The sequence below is a fragment of the Pelodiscus sinensis genome, chromosome 2 (genome assembly GCF_052426305.1).
Source record: "Pelodiscus sinensis isolate ZL-2025 chromosome 2, ASM5242630v1, whole genome shotgun sequence".
In the NCBI taxonomy this organism is placed as follows: Eukaryota; Metazoa; Chordata; order Testudines; family Trionychidae; genus Pelodiscus; species Pelodiscus sinensis.
This window is the reverse complement of record NC_143053.1, coordinates 76,590,467-76,612,071: the sequence shown is the minus strand read 5'-3', so window position 1 is coordinate 76,612,071 and position 21,605 is coordinate 76,590,467. Positions and strand designations below refer to the sequence as shown.

The window sequence follows — 21,605 nt, the reverse complement described above, 5'->3', positions numbered from 1 at the left end:
GTCCCTCAATTCCTAGGAAAGACGAAAATACGAGGTGGGCGTCCCCATAGAACCTCGGGAGGTCAAACACCTAACCCGACCAGCAGGTAGAGGGTAGAATGACACTCAAAGTGAGTGTGTGCTGGGCCCAACTTTTATAATCATGGGGTCACGTATTTCTCTTTCTTATCTTAATTGCCAATTGATGCTGGTCTGTCTGCTGTGAGACCAGTTCTTACAAGGGAGTTGTGAACTTAATTTACACTTGTAAGAGAGATTTGAGATGATTAAATTTTGAAGTACAGGACATTGTTTTCTCAGTGGGAAATTCCTCTTCCTGGGACTGTGTGTGTTCGAATCAACATAGGTGCCAGCCGCAGCCTCGAGGCCAGCTTATTGACTTAGCTACTCTCTATCCACATATCTGTGTTTCAGCTTCTCAGGATCAGATGAGCCAGCATAGACTATGCTGATATTATTGCTCCTTCTCTGCCCTGTGCTTCAGAGAGGCAAATAAGATGGATAATATGGAGGCAGGCTGTCTGGCCACATTCCACCCCCTGATACGACACACCACATCCCAGGAATGCAAGATGGTGGCTTGCCAGTGCCTCTTGCCCACCTTGGAGGAATTTAAAAGTACCCAATGGCCTGATTAGAGGGTTTAGGATCTAGGAATTGACTAGGGATCTTTCCTGGTTATGTGTATTGAATGTGCACACAAGAGATAGCTACATTAACTAGGCATTGCACAATACATAGGGTTATGCAGAAAAGGAGTACAACAATCAAAACAATTAAAACAGTGGTCATAATAGAGTGTAGGAAAGGAGTTAAGGAAAGTTCTAGCTGTTGGGCTAACCAATTTAGCCATGAGTTATTTACATTCTTAGTTACAGCATGTCTTATCCCATTCCGTTCATTGCCACTTCCCTTGCCTCCCCCCAAAGTTATTTTGAGGACTGCGGTAGTTGCTGTCATCGAACCATACCGGTCCCCATCTGAAGATGTCACTCTTGTTTCACCAGTCATTTGGGCTGAGAGGGACAAACTCGATTCCCAGTCCAGTGGAGGAGTCAAGTAAGGTGTTCTGGTACAGCAGTAGCAGTTGGGATGAGGAAGAAGACCATGGCGAGTTGGAGTGCCATGTCTCATTTCAATAGTCTGTAACTAACAACAGTGGTTGCAAGCGCTACAACAGCAAGCGATATATAGATATAAAAGTTCATGGTGGTTTCCCGGATCCACACCAGCATTGGGAGGGATCCATCCCACTGGAGCGCTGTTCAGGGATATTGCCTCAGTTTCCTGTGATAAAACATAAGGTTTGCCGGTCTTGGATATAATCCAAGCCTCAGTAATGGTTATTGGTGTTAGCCCAGCGTCTGCAGTGGTTCAGACTCCTTTTCCCTTGTAGGAGTGCAGTAAATGGGTTTGTGTTCCCAAACTGGGGTGTTGGGACAGGGCTATTAAGCCGTTTAGTCCCATGACTGTAAACAACCCTGTTGCCACTGGGGTTGAGTAAGTAAAACCAATTCCTGAAACAATTTCCACTTCAGTTAAAACATACTTCCACCCTTGCTTACTGGTGGGTAGTGTACCAATATAATCTACTTGCCAGGTTGCCCATAGTGCTTTTCCATCTCTTAGTCTGGCAAACCATTGCCCTTCTGTTATATGTTTCCTAAGTTCAGCACATAGGGTGCAAGCTTGTACCAGATCTTTGGCTTGTTTGTGGGTGATAGGCCACCCCCTGGCATGTGACTGCCGCACCAGCTCAATCGCTTTCTGTGTGTCCCAAGGTTTCATGTAGCCAAATGTACAGGTGTTCCCAATCCACCTGGGCAGCAAAAATTTGTACTGCTGCATCTGCTAGGTTATTTAGCTTGTGCAGCTAGAGTATTATTCTTTTGGACACATGACTTATGCTTAAGGCATGTGGGGTTGCATGCTGGTATATCCATTTCCAATATTCCAATCTATGGTACTGGCCCTTGCCTCACAAGCTAATTGATTGCTGCCAGCTCTGCAAGTTGAGCTGTTCCTTCTATGTTTGTGGTCAGGGGTGCGGTGGATATGTCTGCTGAGACAGCAACAGCCTTCCCTGTCCACTTTCCTTTGAAATAGCCAGGCAGCCTTTATTCACATATAATGTTGAATTTAAAAGCAAGCCAAAAGTGTTATCAACTCAGCCTTGAAAGAGACAGTTAAGTTTCAAAGCTTGAGTTTCTAAACTAATAATTTGGTTTCTAGAAAGTTAAATGTCCTTTGAGTGCCCAACACAAGCACTAACCAATTTGTGCCTTGTCTGTTTGCAATTTTAAGCAAGCAGACATTATCCAAAACAAAATAAAACTAGTTCATTTGAAACCTACAAAATAGAGTTATAATATAGAGCTCATTCTTTATGCAGTTAACCACTTAAGTTTCAGTAGAATCCCTAATTTTTCCTTTGCAGATTTAACAAAGGTGTTCATAGACAAAACAATTACATTTGATTGTTTCTTTGCATAGATCGTTTGCACAGTGCTTAAGGAAGAGGCTGCAAAGAAACAAGGTGTCATTTTTAAAACAAGATTTCCCTTTACATATTACAACCATCACTTAAATTCCTTCCATTCTCCCATGGAGTCCACCTTTTATCTTCACATTCCCTCAAATCACTTGCTTTGTCCTTTCAAAGGAAAATGTTTCTTATTCCTAGTAACTTTCCAATGTTTGCTCTACTTTCCTTATTCCTGCTAAATGACTTTTCCCAATGAGACAGGTTTGTCTACTATTAATTTGGTAAGGAGGGTGAGCTTGTTTACTAAACCTCATACCTCTTGGTCCTTTTCTTAAACATATTCCTGAGGGAAGAAAAAAAAATAAATCTGAGAGTTTCTTTAACTCTCAGCACCCATCCTTAAGGGAATCTAGCTCGTCTGGGTACTGAGGGACATGCATTTCTACCTCTCTATGTCTGCAGCAGAGGTATCAGCCAATTTTGAAGAACACCTCTTTACAGGTTTTCCACAGAAGACAAAAGCTGCAGCTGTTTCCCTCTCCTTTGAAGTTGAGGGTTTACATATACACAAGTAAGTTAGTCAATTTGTCTTCTAGGTCTGAAATTGTATGGACAGCAATTAACACTTGATCAGACCAAGGGCTATGCCCGAATCTTTGCAAGATTTTGTTCAAACGGGGTAACATCTTTTACAAATGCCAATTGTCTCAGTCTTCTCTCTGCCTTCTTAAAAGACTGCTTATATTTAGACTTTTCCTAGTATTCCCAACCTCCTATTGGGATTAAAATAGCAATACCAATACCTCCTTTTTCTTTCTGGAGGGCTACAATTTGAACTTTCTGGTCTCAGGTAGTTTGCTAATCAAACTTAGCTATTACCTGCAAAGCTTCTTTGTGCTGCCAGCTAGGGCATTTGCACCACAAAGGAAAATCACAACCTGGTGTGGCTCCTGGAGCTTTCACAGCATTTTAGTCTGTTTGCAGTTTTTACTCATTCTATAGTTTACAGGAAAATGTGCAATCTTTGTCTACAACACTACTTAGCCACATTAAACTTTGCATATAGTGTAACTCTTTCTTTATGCTTACAGTTTTCCTGTACCTTCATTAAACAACTTGGACTAAAATGGTCTTACTGAAAGTAAACCAAACCAATCTGTTTTAAACCTACAAACAAGATTACTGGACCTTGAAAACTTCATTTATTACTTACACTATATATATATATATCTACACACAGATACACATACATTCTCTCTGAACCTTTCTTACACTATTTCTACATAGCTGTACAACAATTACATTCCCTTTTTATTCATTGGGGTAGTTCAGTTCCAATAGAACCCCCTCTCTTTAGAGTTCTTTTAGCAGTCTCTCTAATCAAATGTACAGATTTGAATCAAATTTGCCTGGATTATTTACAGACATTCCTTTGGAAAAAGGGCCCATTTTTCCTTCAGAATGACTGTAAAGAAACCACAGTTTTCTATCTACACCATTTTAGCATTTGCACAACTGCATTTGCTCTCCATTCTCTGCAGAGTTTAAATTCTCTGTGTTTCTTCTTTCCTTAAAACACTTTCTTATCTCTGAAATAAAACTGGCTTTGTTTCAGATATTACTCTTGTAAGTATGTTTTAAGGGTTTAGATTCCCAGTAGTTACTGCCTTTTTCTCAGTTCTACCACAAGGCTTTCAATCTTATCTGTTACCTGCCTGCTTGTCTGGGCCTGATCCTGTTTTCCTTTTCTGCCTGCTTGCCTGGGCCTGATCCTGTTTTCCTTTCTGCCTGCTTGTCTGGGCCTGATCCTGTTTTCCTTGCTAAATGGAAAGTGGCTCCTTTCCACAGACTCAGGCTTTGTCCCATTCTTTAGCTTGCAGGCAGTTCTATACTTACAGAACTGCACCCACAACTCCTCAGGATTTCCCCAATCCTTTTCTAACATTTCTCTATCCAATTTTGGGTTGCCCCAACCTTCCTGGGCAAACCCTTTCTCTATACCACTAAAATCCATGTCTATCATGACAGGCTTCATGTTGCTGTATGTGAACCAGTAGCACAATCCTGCCGACTACGCCAATTCTGTCAGCCGACGGTCAGGGCAGTGTGTGTGTGTATGTTTCCGAGAAAAGGTTTAACGTCCGTGCCTTTACTGCTAGGACCGGGGTCCCATCGCAGAGGGTGGCCAGCAGGCCAACAGACGCCCCGTTATATAGGAAGAGCTTATTACATCTTAGATTTCAGCTGCTAGAATTTCATAATTCCTTCGCAGCGGGCAGCCTTGAGGAAAGACTGAAAGATGCCCCAGTGGGTCCTGTCACCTGGGAGTGACACAGATCCAAACGCCCAAGCTCTTCCTATAACTGTCCCTTTAGACCGGCTGAAGTTCTTTTAAATTGTGCTTGGTTCTGTTACAGCAACTGAAGGAGTCAGGTTAAAGCTTAAACAGTTACAGGTTTATTGAGGAAGCTTATAAATCATATGGTTGCAATGGCTATTGCTCTATTTCTTAACTATTAGCAAAATATAGATCTTAAAAATGGTTACAAAGAAGATAAAGATAGAAAAATAGAAATAATGGTACCAAGTAACAGCTTACTCTTTCTATGTGTACACTTAAGACAGAGGACCACATCCAGGTACCATTTTTACCCCCTTCTGTGCCTCTCGACTCCAGCATGTCAGGCCAGGGCCGGTCCCTCAATTCCTAGGAAAGACGAAAATACGAGGTGGGCGTCCCCATAGAACCTCGGGAGGTCAAACACCTAACCCGACCAGCAGGTAGAGGGTAGAATGACACTCAAAGTGAGTGTGTGCTGGGCCCAACTTTTATAATCATGGGGTCACGTATTTCTCTTTCTTATCTTAATTGCCAATTGATGCTGGTCTGTCTGCTGTGAGACCAGTTCTTACAAGGGAGTTGTGAACTTAATTTACACTTGTAAGAGAGATTTGAGATGATTAAATTTTGAAGTACAGGACATTGTTTTCTCAGTGGGAAATTCCTCTTCCTGGGACTGTGTGTGTTCGAATCAACATAGGTGCCAGCCGCAGCCTCGAGGCCAGCTTATTGACTTAGCTACTCTCTATCCACATATCTGTGTTTCAGCTTCTCAGGATCAGATGAGCCAGCATAGACTATGCTGATATTATTGCTCCTTCTCTGCCCTGTGCTTCAGAGAGGCAAATAAGATGGATAATATGGAGGCAGGCTGTCTGGCCACAGGCGCTGACGCCGCTTGCCGTCCCCGTCCTGGGTCACTTCCTCCTTCTCGCTGTCTGATCCGCCTTGGTGAAGGTCTCCCCTGGGCCAGCGGAACCCGCTCCTCACTCCCTCCGCATCTGGTTTCCCTCTCTCCCGGCTGGAGCGTCCTCCCCCCCATGTTTCCTCTCCCCAGGCATCTTTTAAAATGCCCGCCTCCGTTAGCTCCGCCCCCCTCGTCTAGGCGTGGAGTGATGACATCACCCGGGGAGGGGAATCTCCTCCGGGTGCCGACTGCGTCCCTGGCTATCCCCGTACAGACGGGGCACGTGAGCCGGGGTGCCATCCATGAGCGTCCGTGCTCGCAGTTTCCGGGGCGACCAGACGCCGCAGGTGGTGCTCCCGCAGCCTCGCCAGCCTCCCCTTTGCCCCCTGCGGGCTCAGGAGTGCGGGGTGCCGTCGGTTCCGGCACGGCTGGGATCGGCGCCCCATCACTAGTGGTAAATAGGCCAATGGTAGGAAGATAGGAGTTACTATAGAGAACTTTTTTCTGGGTGTCTGGTTGGTGAGTCTTGCTCACATGCTCAGGGTTCAGCTGATTGCCATATTTGGGGTCGGAAAAGAATTTTCCTCCAGGGTAGATTGGCAGAGGCCCTGGAGGTTTTTCACCTTCCTCTGTAGCATGGTGCACGGGTCACTTGCGGGAGGATTCTCTGCATCTTGGGGTCTTTCAACCATTGTTTGAGGACTTCAATATCTGAGATATAGGTGAGTAGTGAGTGGGTGAGATTCTGTGGCCAGCATTGTTCAGGGGTCAGACTAGATGATCATAATGGTCCCTTCTGACCTTAAAGTCTATGAGTCTATGAGTAAGTCTTACAGAGACACAGTTTCTTCTTAGAGCTCTTTTTGGGGCATTGTAGCTATGCACTATACAACAGTAAATGCTGAGCCTAAAGGCCCAATTTAGTCCTTAGTGTGAATTTCAGCCTTGTGCATAGCCAGCAAAAGGTCCCTACTTTGCTTAAATTAATAACATCTGCATTGCTTCATGGTAATATTTACATCTGCAAAATAAGGCTTAAATGGGACTTAAGTGGTGCATTGACCTTGTGGAGGAACAAATTTCACCCTTAAATCCTCTCTGTCTCATTTTCCTCGCCTATAAACTAAGGATAATGTAACATTTACTTACCTTGCACAGAGTTTGTAAGGACACATTTGTTAATGTTTCTATTACATTTTGGAAATGCAATTTGCATATCTTTTTCTGACTTTTCTTTGCAGTCTAGACACAGCCCTGGTGACCCCTAGTTCCCGTGTTAATCATGTTTATTATCATGATCTCCCCATCCAGTTTGCATCCACAGACATTTGAGGTTCAGAAACAAACATGTTCAAAATTATGCACTTGTAAAGGTAGGCACGTGATTTTGATTGTATAAAATTAGAAGATGGAATACATCTATTTGAAAATATGACCTTCACATTTAGTATGAATGTTTAGTATATTAAAAGTTCTTTGTTTTCCCCACCTCTTCTGTACCAATTGTGTTACAATTGTTTCTGTAGAAACAGCATGATATATCTTAGACATATAAATTCCCTAAACAGAAACACACAAATAAAAAATAAGCCGGATTGTGAGGGAAAAAGCTCTTCAAACAAGCACTACCATCTTTAATAAAAGCAGGGGGAATAAAGAACATTGCTACTCAAATAAATTGCTTTTTTATATAAATATGTTGTCGGTTTTTTTGTTCCAGTGCTTGGTTTTCAAAATTTGCTCAGGGTTCTTTTTTAAAGGAATGCTAAAGAATTTTTCTGGGGCTCTTTAGTTTTTATAGAATTCTCTTTGCTCGGTTTTTCTTCCTGTGGAAATTTTAAAGTCACAGAGAGAAGGGCACAACTATTTTGGCCATTCACCATTTATATCCTGTGACTGGGTTAATGCAGAACTATCATCAGGCATAGCTATTGAGAGGAATAATATACTTTTCACCCTCAACTTTGTTGACCCAATTCCACAGCTTTTATGCAGATACGATGCCTATCAAATGAACCCTAGAGCAATCAGTAGAACTGGATGAACTGTTTAGAGCAAAAACAAACGAACAAAAAAATCATGATTTTTTCTTCTTTCTATGCATGTTGATTGTCCATGAACAGAGTCTGTTTGTTTATTTAATCTGTGCATTTTAAAATATTTGGAACACATGTTGCCTGCTCAAACTGCTCACATTAACTATTTATTACTATTCAATAATTATATTACGATGGCACTTAGAAGCCTCAGCCAGGATTGAGGCCCTTTGAACGAGGCATTACACAATCTCATATGTATGTGCCCCAAATAGCTACAATTTACTTCAGCTGGGTTGTGTGCAGATGCTGCTATTGGCCCATGTACTGTCAATAGCAGGACTGAAGCTTAGAGTCTAAGTGAAGGGAGAAAGATATAGCTAATTCATACCCATAAACATTTGCTATTTTTTGCTTTGTTACTCTATTTATAATGTGTACCAGAGTGCCCCATCTGTCCCTCAATTTAGTCATCATCAAACTAGTTGGTTTCTTATAGGCATCACAACAAAGGTATGTCTTCAAGAGAGCTTTAAAGAATTGAAGGGACAGTGCAGAAAAAGGTACAGAAAAGAAAAGTTGACAAGTAAGCATACACGGTAATATTCTTTCTAATCTTTTCCATCCATGTGCACTTTTTTCCATTGGGTGTGGAATAATTTGTATGTGCACCGAGGTATGTGCACATGTGCACCAATAGTAGAAACAAACAAAAAATCCCTAGCTGTCTGTGTTCTGCTAATCAGCTGGCTGGCATTTGAATCTGTCCTAAATGGCGACACAAGCACACAGGGGACTGCTTGCAATCTCATTTGAAACAAGAGTGAATACCTAGGGAGGACTAGACTTGTGAAGAACTTTCAAGTGGAGTTTGATACTGGAAAGAAAATATTATTGTGTGAACTAAAGATATTGGTTTGATAGTCTAAGGTCATGGGCATACAGGTTATCACTATATTCTTAATAGTTGCATCCATTAGGATATCAGAATATGAAATATTCTCCTGAGGAAGATGGTGGACATCCTAGTGTTTGAGTCATTTAAAATTAGAATAAACCAAAAACTTAAGACAACAATGTAGGGAATAATGCTAAAATTCCTAAAATGTGAATGTTGTATAAAAAAATGTAAGTTATATTTTATTAGAAATATTCAATTGACTCAGAAACAGCAGAAATCAATATGAAATTGGCTCCATTAATATATTAAGTTACAACCCATTTATATGGATTTTCTGTAACTTGGTCTTCAATTAAAGTTTTGAGGACTTCAGATAACTCAGTCACAGGTTATGGGCCTCTTACAGGGGTGGGGAAATGAGGTTCTGTGGTCGGTGATGTGCAAGAGGTCAAACTAGATAAACTTTATGGCCCCTTGCAGCCCTTAAACCCTAGGGCTGTGTCTACACTGGCGCGATCTTGCGCCAAAGCAGCTGCTCTTGCACAAAAACTTGCTGCCTGTCTACACAGGGACTATGTCTACATTGACACCCTTTTCCGTAAAAGGGATGCTAATGAGACACTTCGGAATTGCAAATGCCGTGGGGGATTTAAATATCCCCTGTGGCATTTGCATGAACATGGCTGCCGCTTTTTTCCGGCTTGGGGTTTTGCCGGAGAAAAGCGCCAGTCTAGACGGGATCTTGCGGAAAATAAGCCCTTTTCCGCAAGATCCCTTGAAAGTAGGAATAAGGGATCTTCCGGAAAAGGGCTTATTTTCCGCAAGATCCCATCTAGACTGGCGCTTTTCTCTGGCAAAACCCCGAGCCGGAAAAAAGCGGCAGCCATGTTCATGCAAATGCCGCGGGGGATATTTAAATCCCCCGTGGTATTTGCAATTCCGAAGTGTCTCATTAGCATTCCTTTTACGTAAAAGGGTGCCAGTGTAGACACAGCCTGGCCGTGTGTTCTTGTGCAAGTAAACTGATATTCTACTGTATAAAATCAGGGCTTCTTGCGCAAGAATTATGATGCTCCTGCTCAGGAATAAGCCCTCTTGTGCAACTGTTCGTGCGCAAGAGGCCAGTGTAGACAGGCAACATGAATTTCTTGCACAAGAAAGCCCTATGGTTAAAATGTCCATCAGAGCTTTCTTGCGCAAGAGAGCGTCTACACTGGCATGGATGCTCTTGCGCAAAAGCATATGCCAGTGTAGATGCTCTCTTCTGGAAGAGATTTTGCACAAGAACTCTTCCGCAAAAGAATTCTTGCGCAAGAAGCTGCCAGTGTAGACGTAGCCCTTAGGAGTCAATGTTGAGTAACCAAGGATTAGGTAAGCATGTATGTACAGGTCCTGGATTCTGGTAATATTTTCCTCTCTGCATTTGTAAGTTACATTTAAGACATCCATCTTTTAAAATCATTTTTTTTAAAAAGGAGACTGGCATTTCTCAGCCATACTTCCAGCACTTCTGAAGTTTCACTTCAAACACTTAATTAAAAAGAAAAACCCACCATTTACTGGACAGTCATTTCTTCATGGGAGCACAATAAATAACTGACCAAACTAGTCTCACTTTAGTGTGAAAATGGATTGCTAATACCTTTCCAGTTAACCTGATCTGTCTCACCTTCTACCCTACTGTATTAGTGATAGGGAAAGAATGCATTTGGGTACATTTCTAACTCACTTGAACAGAATAGGTTTGAAACCTAGTCTTACAATGGAGCTTTAGAAAAGGCTCCATGCTCTGTGAACATGGCTCCTTTCCAAAGCTTGTTTGTCATTTCTGTACACAAGCCCACCAAGAAAAAAAGAAAGAAAAAGAAATGGGTCTCTAAAATAGATCCTTCCACAGAACACCTTTGAAAATCACTGAAGCATACTTGTAGGGGGAGGGAATGAAGGAAATTACCAGCCCAAAGAGCCTACTCCAACTCTGTCTCATACAGCTACAATTAGGAGCATAAGGGAGTGGCTAGAGAGTGCACAGGCACACAGCACAGCCAAATAGACAACACAAGAGTTAGAATTCTATGGTTAATATTTGAACTGAGCAAATAGCTAGTAAAAAAATCTCTGTTTAATTACCCTTCCTTGTGTGAAACATTAGAAAATCGATTGCAAACCATCTGAATCTATTTGTGCATTAGCTCCAGGATCAGTATGTCTGTAGAAAACTTGGACAGAAACCCCAAATTATATGGGGAAGAAAATCCTCTGCTATTTCAGGTCTGTTTTAAAGAGATGTTATGAAACTAAAGCAACAAAATAAACCCAAACCTAATGGCTACGTCTACACTGGCCCCTTCTTTGGAAGGGGCATGCTAATTTTGAACTTGGGAATAGGGAAATCCGCGGGAGATTTAAATATCCCCCACGGGGTTTAAATAAACATGTCCGCCGCTTTTTTTCCGGATTAGGGAAAAGCCGGAAAAAAGCATCTAGAGTGGCATGATCCTCCGGAATAAAGCCCTTTTCCGGAGGATCTTTTATTCCTACTTTCAGGTAGGGTTTCCCTATTCCCAAGTTCAAAATTAGCATGCGTAGACATAGCTAATATGTGCTGGCCATGCTCTCTTCATTTCTTTCAAACAGTTATGCTTCAATCCTGAAAACACTAATTTCAGTCGAACTAGTGATAGGTAAATTTAACACACTCATATGGTGTTTTCAGGATAAAGGTCTTAAATACTAAGAAAGAAAGAAAGAAAGAAAGAAAGAAAGAAAGAAAGAAAGAAAGAAAGAAAGAAAGAAAGAAAGAAAGAAAGAGCAGTATAAGACAGCAGCTTGTCTTCCTCTCCTGTGCTATAGTCCTCAATCTACCCCTTCCCCAAAAAATAATACTGCAGAGTCTTTTAAGGCTCTGAACACAACTGTGAGTTCTTCTGTGAGAGGACTATGAAAAGCTCTGATAGGATAAAAGTCAAAAGCCCAGGGCCATGTCTTAGTTTGTGAGGCATGTCATGGCTGCATCATCCATTCAGGGGATCCTGAAGAACCTCAGTGATCCAACACCTACTTTTATTGTTTAACTAATTTTGACCTGCCCTCTCGCAGGTCTGGACTACACTTAGGCTTAGTCTACACTGAAGAGCTTTTGCGCAAGAACCTCAAAGCGCATTGCAAAAGCGATGTGCTTTTGTGCAAGAGAGCGACCACACTGCATGGACATTCTTGCACAAGAAATCTCTGATTGCCCTTCACAGAATGGCCATCAGAACATCTGTGCTTTTGCCGATAGGGGTTTCTTGCTCAAAACCCTGTCCAGAGTGTCCATACCTGCCTTTTTGCACAAGAGCTGTAGCGCAAAAAGGAATTATTCCTCATGAGAGAGGAATAACTCTACCGGCAAAAGCCCTCTGTTCTGCCAATTTACTTACGCAAAAACACGCTTGAGGTGTGGACGCTCCACTGGTTTTTGCGCAAAAATGGCGGGTTTTGCACAAAAACCTTGTAGTGTAGACATAGCCTTAGGATATATCTACATCATGGGATAAGGCCAAATCGAGATACAAAACTTCAGCTACATTAGTTGCATAGCTGGAGTCTAAGTACCTTCACTCGACTTTTAGCGCTGTTGAAGGGAGAAAACAGTCCCTTTGACTTTTCTTACTCCTCATGGAAGTGGGACTACCTGTATCAACCAGAGTTCCCCTTTCTGTTTGAATTAGCATGTCTTCATTAGACCCGCAAATTTGAACCCTGGAAGATGGACGGCAGCAGCTTCAATCTTTTCTCTAGTGTAGACATACCCTTAGAAATATTGCAAGCATAGCTGTGCTGGTGAGGGATGTGTGTCAATGGTCCCTCTTAAGGGACATAGCATTGCAGAAAGACCTTATTCCCTCTGGGAGGGGGCGCGGCTAAGCTACACTGGCAAAAGAGTCCTGTAGCTTTTGCTAGTTTAATCATAATGCCTTTGTCGTGTAGACAAGATCTCAGACTCAATCTCCCCTCACCTGGTACTAGACATAATTTATACTTAAGTTAGCTACTTTTAGTGAACCTGGCCCATTTATCTAAAATGGAGCTTAATGCAATAGCCCGATATCAATTTCATCCTTTTGTCCTGTCTGTATTGATTTCTGAGTACTTCTGGAAAAGCAAGAATAGTGCCAATTACCTACAAGAACTTGTGAGACTCTGATTCATACTCTGTGAGTCAGGAGAGCATGTTTATGTTCATTTTCTTTGGGAGTGCAAATCAAGCAAAGACTGACACTGCCCCCCCCTCACTTTTTAAAAAAAACTGAGACATAAGTATACCTCATACTTTACTATTTTTCATGTTAATAATAAAAAAACATGTTTCAAACCACAGTGTTTTTCCCACCTTGACAGGACCAGCTGTGTGAAAAAATTCATAACGAAACTCCAAATCAAATAAAATTTTCTGGTTTGTGGTTTTGTTACTACTTTCCAGTCCTGACTGTTTGGGACAGATTTATGAAATTGCATGAAAATATTCATGGTTTCTCCCCAGACTAATGGGGAGAAAGACAATGAGGATGAGAAAACATAAAACATATGGTCACAATGAGAACCAGGGCAGTCATTCATAGCTGTCAGAGCAAGGGTTGGACTGAGTCAGCTAACAAGAGGTTTGAGCCAGGACAGAAGTCAGTCTCAGGTTCAGACATCGGGAGGCAGGTAGGTTCAGGTTACTTAGGGTCTGAGACAGGACATAGGGCAAACCAAGAATCAGTCATCAGAAATCAGGCAGTGTTAGGTCACCAGGAGCCCAGGATCAGGCCCGGGTTACAGATAACAATCAAAGAACAAAATCAAGGACAAATCAAGATTGGAAGCCAGAGTATAGGGTCTGTTATGAGTAGGGTCTGGCGCAAAGATGGACAGATAGTCTCTATTGTAACTTAGGCAGTTCCTTGTCCCAGCTTTTATTTATGTACTAGTACTGGCCAATCAGCGGTCTGTGAGGGACTGCCACTCAGATCTTGCTGAGTAGTACTTCCTGAGGTGCTGGGTCACAGACCCTTCCCATGGGAGCTCAGCATGTGCCTGCAGAGGCAATTTAGAGGTATTAGCAACCCAGAACTCCCATAGTTCCAGCCCTGCAAGTTCTTACACATACAATCAGAGCAATCAGGCTGAGAAAAGTCACATGTATTGCATGGGCTATATTTCCTGTGTGGTTGTTCTATTTATTATTTTTTTATGCATAAATTATCCCTGGGGATATGTCTACACCACAGAGCGTAACTCGAAATAAGATATGCAAATTGAGCTACCTCAATTGCGTAGCTTATTTCAAAATAGCTTATTTCGAAATAGGGAGCGTCTACACAGCACTTATTTTGAAATAGAGCACTCGTCCTCCAACTTCCCTTATTCCTTGCACAATTAGGGTTACAGGAGTTGGAGTAAGAAGTCCTCCAGCTTGACAGTATTTTAACACTATTTCAAAATAACTGCCTGCTGTGTAGATGCAGACTAAGTTATTTCAGAATAATGCTCGTTATTTCGAAATAGTGTTGCAGTGTAGACATACCTAGGTGAGCTCCTTAATTTGTGATTCCAAACTGGCTGCTTTCTTGCAGGCATTCTGTCACAAGTAGGACTTGAGGAGGGATTTGAATTATGAGAAGAAATAAAGAGTGGGCCTCACTAGTGTAAAATTTCCACACATCAACTCACCAGCAGTGCATTGGGAATATAATATAAATGTGATTCTTTCCGGTCTTTTATTCAAGATCACCAAATTCCAAACCTGAAAAAGGGCTTTGAATATAGGTAACTACTCCATGTCCTCCTCCCTCGCTCTTTGTTTCTCAGATACCTGTTGGAACTGAGTTAAGATATAAAAGACTTACAAGAACCTGTCCTATGGGGCAGGAGTTAAGGATAGTGATTTTCTGCTGCATCTATAGTCATTTGCCCCTGTACAAAGTGGGCGCAAACTGCTACCATGTCAGGAAGGTAACACTTTACACCCACACTCAACTCCTCTAAGGGTATGTCTACACTACAAAGTTAATTCGAACTAACGGATGTTAGTTCGAATTAACTTTGATAGGCGCTACACTAGCGCTTTGCTAGTTCGAACTTAATTCGAACTAGCGGAGCGCTTAGTTCGAACTAGGTAAACCTCATTCCACGAGGACTAAGCCTAGTTCGAACTTACTAGTTCGAATTAAGGGGTGTGTAGCCCCTTAATTCGAACTAGTGGGAGGCTAGCCCTCCCCAGCTTGCCATGGTGGCCACTCTGGCCAACAACAGGGAAACTCTATTGCCCCCCTCCCGGCCCCGGACCCCTTAAAGGGGCACGGGCTGGCTACGGTGCCCGTGCCAGGTGCAAGCCTGCCAGCACCCAGCTAGCAGACCCTGCACCTGGCACAGCATGAACCAGCCACCCGATGCCCCCCAGCCCTCCCCCTCTTCCCGGAACAAGGCTGGCGGCTCCCGGGAGCTTGTCCGGGACCGCAAGAGGCAGTCACCCGCCTGGGCTAGTGCAGACATCGTGGACCTCGTCCACGACCTCTGCACTAGGCACAGGAAAGCAGCCGTCTAGGGCAGGAGAGCTGCCAGCCTGGCCACCAAGGAGCAGGTGTTCATGAAAATCAAGGTGGTCCACTGAAACCCCAGACCCTGAGCCCTGAACTTACAATGGCCGTACTGGGTCAGACCAAAGGTCCATCTAGCCCAGTAGCCTGTCTGCCGACAGCGGCCAACCCTAGGGACCCTGGAGGGAATGGACCGAAGACAGTGACCAAGCATTGTCTCATGCCATCCCTCTCCAGCCTTCCACAAACTTTGGGCAGGGACACCACTCCTACCCCCTGGCTAATACCACTCCATCACTTTATCTCACTTCACTTTAAACTCTGTTCTAGTTCTAGCCTTCACAGCCTCCTGCAGCAAGGAGTTCCACAGGTTGACTCTTTGCTTTGTGAAGAACAACTTTCTGTTACTAGTTTGAAGCCTGCTACCCATTCCTTCCCTTTGGTGTCCTCTAGTCCTTCTATTATAGGAACTAATGAAGAACTTTTCGGTATGCACCCTCTCCACCCCACTCATGCTTTTATAGACCTCTATCATATCCCCCCTCAGTCTCCTCTTTTCTAAACTGAAAAGTCCCAGTCTCTTTAGCCTCTCTTCATATGGGACCTGTTCCAAACCCCTCATCATGGTAGTTGCCCTCCCCTCTCCCACCCTCTCTCTTCCCCTCTCCCACCTCCTTTTCCCAGTCTCCCCCAGTTTTGTTCAATAAAGAGAGATTCTATTTTTGAACACAATTTTCCTTTATTTTGTACATCAGGAAGGGGGGCTAGGGAGGGGTAAGTGGAAGGAGGTGAGGGAGGAATGGGGTACGAGCCCCCGATGGAGAGGACTGGGCTGGCTCTATGGGCTTCTGGGGGTGGAAGCTCTCCTGCAGCCCCCCAATTGCCCCCTCTCCTCAGATGGCAGCCTGCAGCAAGTGCAGCCGGTCTGATGGCCGAGTGCTGTGATGTGCCCAGTGTGGGCACTCAGGGCAATCCAAGCCAGGACTGGTTTTCAAGCGGGGAATCCCTGAGAACTGTCTGTCCGGGGTGGGGGTTGGGTCCCTTTAAGCACAGCCCTCAGCTAGCCTGAGACAGAAGCTCCACACTCCAAGTCCTAATCTGATGCCCTGCCGGCACTGCTTCCGGCCACCCTTAACCCTGGTTCAGGGTCCACTCTGTGTGGACATGCTAGTTCGAAATAGCAAAACGCTAATTCGAACTAGTTTTTTAGTCTGGATGCGTTTGTTCGAATTAGCTTAGTACGAATTAACTAATTCGAACTAAGTTAGTTCGAATTAGTGCTGTAGTGTAGACATACCCTAAGGCTACGTCTACACTGGCCCCTTTTCCGGAAGGGGCATGTAAATTTCACTAGTCGTCGTAGGGAAATGCGCGGGGGATTTAAATATCCCCCGCGGCATTTAAATAAAAATGTCCGCCGCTTTTCCGGCTTTTAAAAAAGCCGGAAAAAAGCGGCGGACATTTTTATTTAAATGCCGCGGGGGATATTTAAATCCCCCGCGCATTTCCCTACGACGACTAGTGAAATGTACATGCCCCTTCCGGAAAAGGGGCCAGTGTAGACGTAGCCCACGTGAATGCACAAGGTGAAAGACAGCAAAGAATCAGGACCATAATCTCTTTATCTAAGTCAATTTATGAAGTGCATTGGACAAATTGCCAAGCCACAACCCACTCCTGCTGTTCCTGAAGAGAACTGAGCCATATTGTGACTGGAACATATGGCCCTTCTAACAGCACTTACATTGTAATCAAGTCTCAGCATGACAGAAAGATGTGTCTTAGATGCATTATATATAGACATTCGTTCAATCGTTCCCATTTGTTACTTGCTCGGTTATATACCGGGAAGGATTTTCACTTTAATAAGGACGATGCAAATCCTATGAATTGTGATTTGAAAAATGTCACATATTTTACATTCATAGCTAAGCTCTGCAGACTTGAAAAACAAGTTTCAATGCATTAGATGCCTCTTCAATGTGCTGTAAACGCTGCTGTGCATAATAAGGGCCATGTAACAAGTTGCCTTGTCCCTGAAAGACCAGAGCCATGTGGTCAGCCAAGATGGCTTACTATGGCCAGGTCTACACTACACAAGAAATATGACTTAAAATACACAACTTCAGCTATGAGAAATGTGTAGCTGGAGTTGACGTACCTTGCACCAAATTTGTGGGGTGGCCCCACTGAGGGAGGTTGATGGAAAGAACTCTCCCGTCAACTTCCCTTACTCCTTGCAACTCTGAGGAATATCGGGGTCAATGGTGATACCCCGAGCAGTCAATCTAGCAGGTTCTGACTAGATCTGCTAAATCGAACCCGGAAGATTGACTTCAGGAGCATTGATATTCCCATAAGCATAGACATGGCCTAAGAAGAAGAGAGAGATCAGGTGCTTTCCCTGTTACTCATGGCAGCATTTGAGAGGAAGGGATTGGGTGATGCTAAGGGATCAGCGACTGCTAGTAGTGAGCAGGTGCCAGCCATGAGCTCTGGGAGTTGGGATTGAGAATCTTGACACTGGCCTTCCAAAACAGGAAAGGTCACCACAGGAAGGCCCGTGTGTGTGAAAAGGAACTTTTCTTTTCTGTGCCTTTTTCTTGGACCTGGAGTTAATTTTTATCTTAATAAACCCAGAACCAAGGAGGGATGTTTGTGGCCACACAATGGTGTATGGAGTTCCTCAAGCAATGCAGTAGGGGCAACTGAGTTGAATGGCCATTAGTATTGCTACCCTGAGGCCACCAAGGAATGTGCAGAGGTGGCCACTCACTGATAGGCCAGATTCTGTCAAATTTCTTGATGCTGATCCTTTCCCCTTTACATTGGCTCGAATTGGCAGAATGAGATAGACAGTAAGTTATTGTGACTATGCTCAGGGCCAGATTAAAGCAGGGGCTTTTGGCGCTGCAGCCTAGATAAGCCCTGCTGTACCGCCATGTGGGAGCCGCCTGTGGTAAGCATCTCCTGGCCTGAGCCTGCACCTCCTACACACCAACCTCTTGCCCCAAGTCAGAATCCCTTCCTGCAACAAACTCCCCCTCAGAACTTGCACTCCTAACCCTCTCCTGCACCCCATCATTCTTCCCTAGCCAGGAGCCCCCTCCTGCACCCAAACCCCGTCCCCTGAAAGAAACTAATATAACAGCTGTTCTAAGGTAAAAAATGGGCTATTCTGAATGGACTTAGCTATATTTTATGTATTTTAAGAAGGAAATGTAACAATAGAACAGTTTTATGTTTATTAAAAGGCAAGTTTAGTAAAACATTAATAGCCTCGATGCACTAATTTTGATCCTTTTGAATTAGAAAATTAGAAAAAAAAAGACTTGTATACAGGGACCTCACATAATCTAATAGCCCTGGACTTACAGGAGAGTTAATTAGGTCCTGTCCATGCTAAATAAAGAGACAACAAAGCAGCCTACAATTAGTGAGAGGGAGAAAAAGCTAAAAAGGCTGTCTGCAGATTATCAGAACTAGACTGTGATCCCTCCTACAATGATCACGTAGTGGAGAGGAGCCAGCTTCCTAGCATACCCAGCATCAGGATTGGCCAGATTTATAGCCTTGGCTCATGAAATGTTACTAAGATGGTCCTTCTCTGGGAGCAATTCACCTGAAAGGGATGGGATGGGCAGAGAGCCATTTGTTCCACCCAAGAGATGAATTGGCCATTGTACCTTGATCTCTGTAAAGGGAGTGACATATTGTACTTCTGAGCATGACAAGCTAGCTCAGGAAAATTCAGCCTCTCTGATCCAGGATGTCTCCAGTTTTCCTGGGCTAGTTCAGGTTTGTGTGGCCCCTTGAGCCACAATGTAGTTCCCCACTGACAACTTCCTTTTTTCTTACAATGCCTACAGTTGCATGCCAATTGTGATATGATTTGTACAGGCCAGTGTGGAATTAATTATCCAAGTAACTAGAGTCTTTTTCCAGGGTGCCCTTGACTGGAGGAGAGCATGGGTAGCTGAAAGATGAAACAATGCTCATCAAGAAATAATAATGATGGCAATAATGATAACATACTGTAGATAGGACTGTCAATTTGATCTAACAAGTTATTCAATATGAAACGTTTTTCTCTGGCAATCAATCTTTACAAGTCAATCCAAATGGGTAGCAAAATATTTGGCAGGTTGTTTGTGATAAAAATAAATGCGGCACAGGGAAAAAATCTGCAGGGCATAAAGAAAAACAACAGCAACAACGGAGACTTAAAGGACAATAAAACAGGGAGGAGGGAGAAGAGGGGGAGAGACGATGACATATTATCAGTGACCTGTGCACTATATCCCTTATACACAAACAGAACATTATGCTGCATACAATATAATTGAACTTCCAAATAGAATTTCATAACATGTTAAAATGAGGATACATTAGGCATGGCTGTCCCTGTAACATCATTATGATTCATCAAATTCAGCCGTGTGGTAAAAGTTTCAAAGGTACCTTGCAGATAGAATAAAATAAGTTAAATGAAGATCACACCAAATGTTTGCATTCCTTTGTCATAAACAAGAGCCAATAAATCCATCACTCGACTTTCCCTCTGGGATCTGGAATATTCATTCCTAAAAATACCATGAGAAAACACAATATTTAGTTATTATCTATAGGTTGTGATATGTTCAAAGTTCTGTGCAAATGTTGTTAAATAAATCCCCATGAACATTCTATTAGGAACACAAGTGTCATTATCTCTGCTTTATAGATTCAAGAGTGGTGAGATGACAACACAAGACTCTGCGTGAGTGTGGTGCCAGAACTTGGATTGGAGCTTTTGATTTCCTGACGCTCAATGAGGTGCTTTTCCCTCCATTCCATGCTGTCTCCCCATTTGTTTTGACAGATTTACAGTTTTCTATAGCTCTTATCTGAAGCCAATATCACTGGTGCATTTCATTGGTTTAGTTGTATGAGCTCTGATGCTGGATTTAATAATCCATTCACTGCTCTATTGCATATTACTGGACATGAATTAAGCAGCTCTCCCCATATTAAATACCATAGGAGGTTCTGCGAGTTTCATGAATTATAGATTTTAAGGCCAGAAGAGACTTTATGATTATCTATCCTCCTGCATGCCTACCATGTCATCAATTGATTTCTGCATCACGTTCGTAACTACTAGCTTAACTAGCTTAACTAGAGCAAATCATTTAGAAAGACATTGAATCTTGATTTAAAGACTAAGTGACAGAGAAATCTGCCACATCCTCAGGTACATTATTTCAAATGTTAATTATCCTCACTGTTAAACAATTTGTTCCACATTTCTTGTCTGAATGTGTCTGGTTTCTGCTTCCAGTGGTGGAATTAGTTACACCTTTCTCTGCAAGATTAAAAAAGCCCTTCACTATCAGAAATCTCCCTATGTAGATGTAGACTGTAATCAAATCACCTCTTAACAGTTTCTTAGATAAACTAAATAGATGGTGCATCTTTAGTTGGTCATAGTTAGAACAATAGTTAGAGTTTCCAGAGCAGAGCGAACAGGGGAGCAAAGCAGACAGGAGAGTTGAGCAGAGGGAGTGACTGATGGTGATGAAGACCCGAAGCGCTTGTGCCAGTACTTCTCCTGTCTCCTTCACCTGTGCCTGTATCCAGACAGAGAACCTGAGCATGGATGCCTCTACCCAGGTCCTGGTGTGGTGTTGCAGTATTTGTGGCTTGCTTCCCACTGACTGATATCCAGGCTGGGGGAGGCAACCATTGTGAAAGGTGCCTGCTGGTGGAATCTCTCAGGCAGTAAGTGGGAGAGCTACAGGAGGAGGTGGCCAGGCTGAGGAGCATTCAAGGCCATAAGGAATTTCTGGACAGTATTCCTGTGGAGTCCACTGAGGTCACTGTCGTAGGATGTGGGACTGCTGACCCGCCACTTATGGAGGAGGAGGTGGTGCAGGGAGAGCACTGGCAGCTGGTTACTTCTGGCAGCAGGCAGTGTTCCACCCCTGCTCCTAACCCTCCCACTGTGTTGTTAAATAACCGTTACACTATACTTTCTGCAGGAGACAAGGAGTCACCCCCCACAGTGGAGGAGACCAGGCCTTGCACCACTAAGGTTGAGCAGTCTCCTGCCACCACTGCGAGAAAGAAACGTAGGGTAGTGGTGGTTGGAGACTCTCTTCTGAGGGGAATGGAGGCGCCCATCTGTCACCCTGACAGTTCATCTCGAGAGGTATGCTGTCTGCCAGGGGCCCGTATCCGAGATGTTACGGAGGCATTGTCGAGGATTATCCGGCCCTCTGACTACTACCCCATGCTACTCATCCATGTGGGCACAAATGATACTGCCAGGTGTGACACTGAGCGGATCAAGCGTGACTACAGGGCTTTGGGAGTACAGGTGAGGGAGTTTGG

The 21,605-nt window shown here is 43.4% G+C and overlaps 2 long non-coding RNA genes across 2 annotated transcripts in view; one reads left to right on the top strand and one right to left on the bottom strand.

Moving 5' to 3' along the window:
• Positions 1 to 20,189, top strand: part of LOC142827094 (uncharacterized) — a 37,189-nt gene extending 17,000 nt beyond the window's left edge. Inside the window, exon 3 of the long non-coding RNA XR_012901504.2 lies at positions 19,957 to 20,189. This is a non-coding gene — a long non-coding RNA (uncharacterized LOC142827094). The remainder of the gene's footprint in view (positions 1 to 19,956) is intronic.
• LOC142829332 (uncharacterized) lies at positions 3,322 to 5,706 on the bottom strand. The gene is made up of 2 exons (XR_016348783.1): positions 3,749 to 5,706; positions 3,322 to 3,558 (listed from the first exon to the last, which is right to left on the bottom strand). It is a non-coding gene; the product is annotated as an uncharacterized LOC142829332 (long non-coding RNA).
• Positions 20,190 to 21,605: the final 1,416 nt, after the last annotated feature.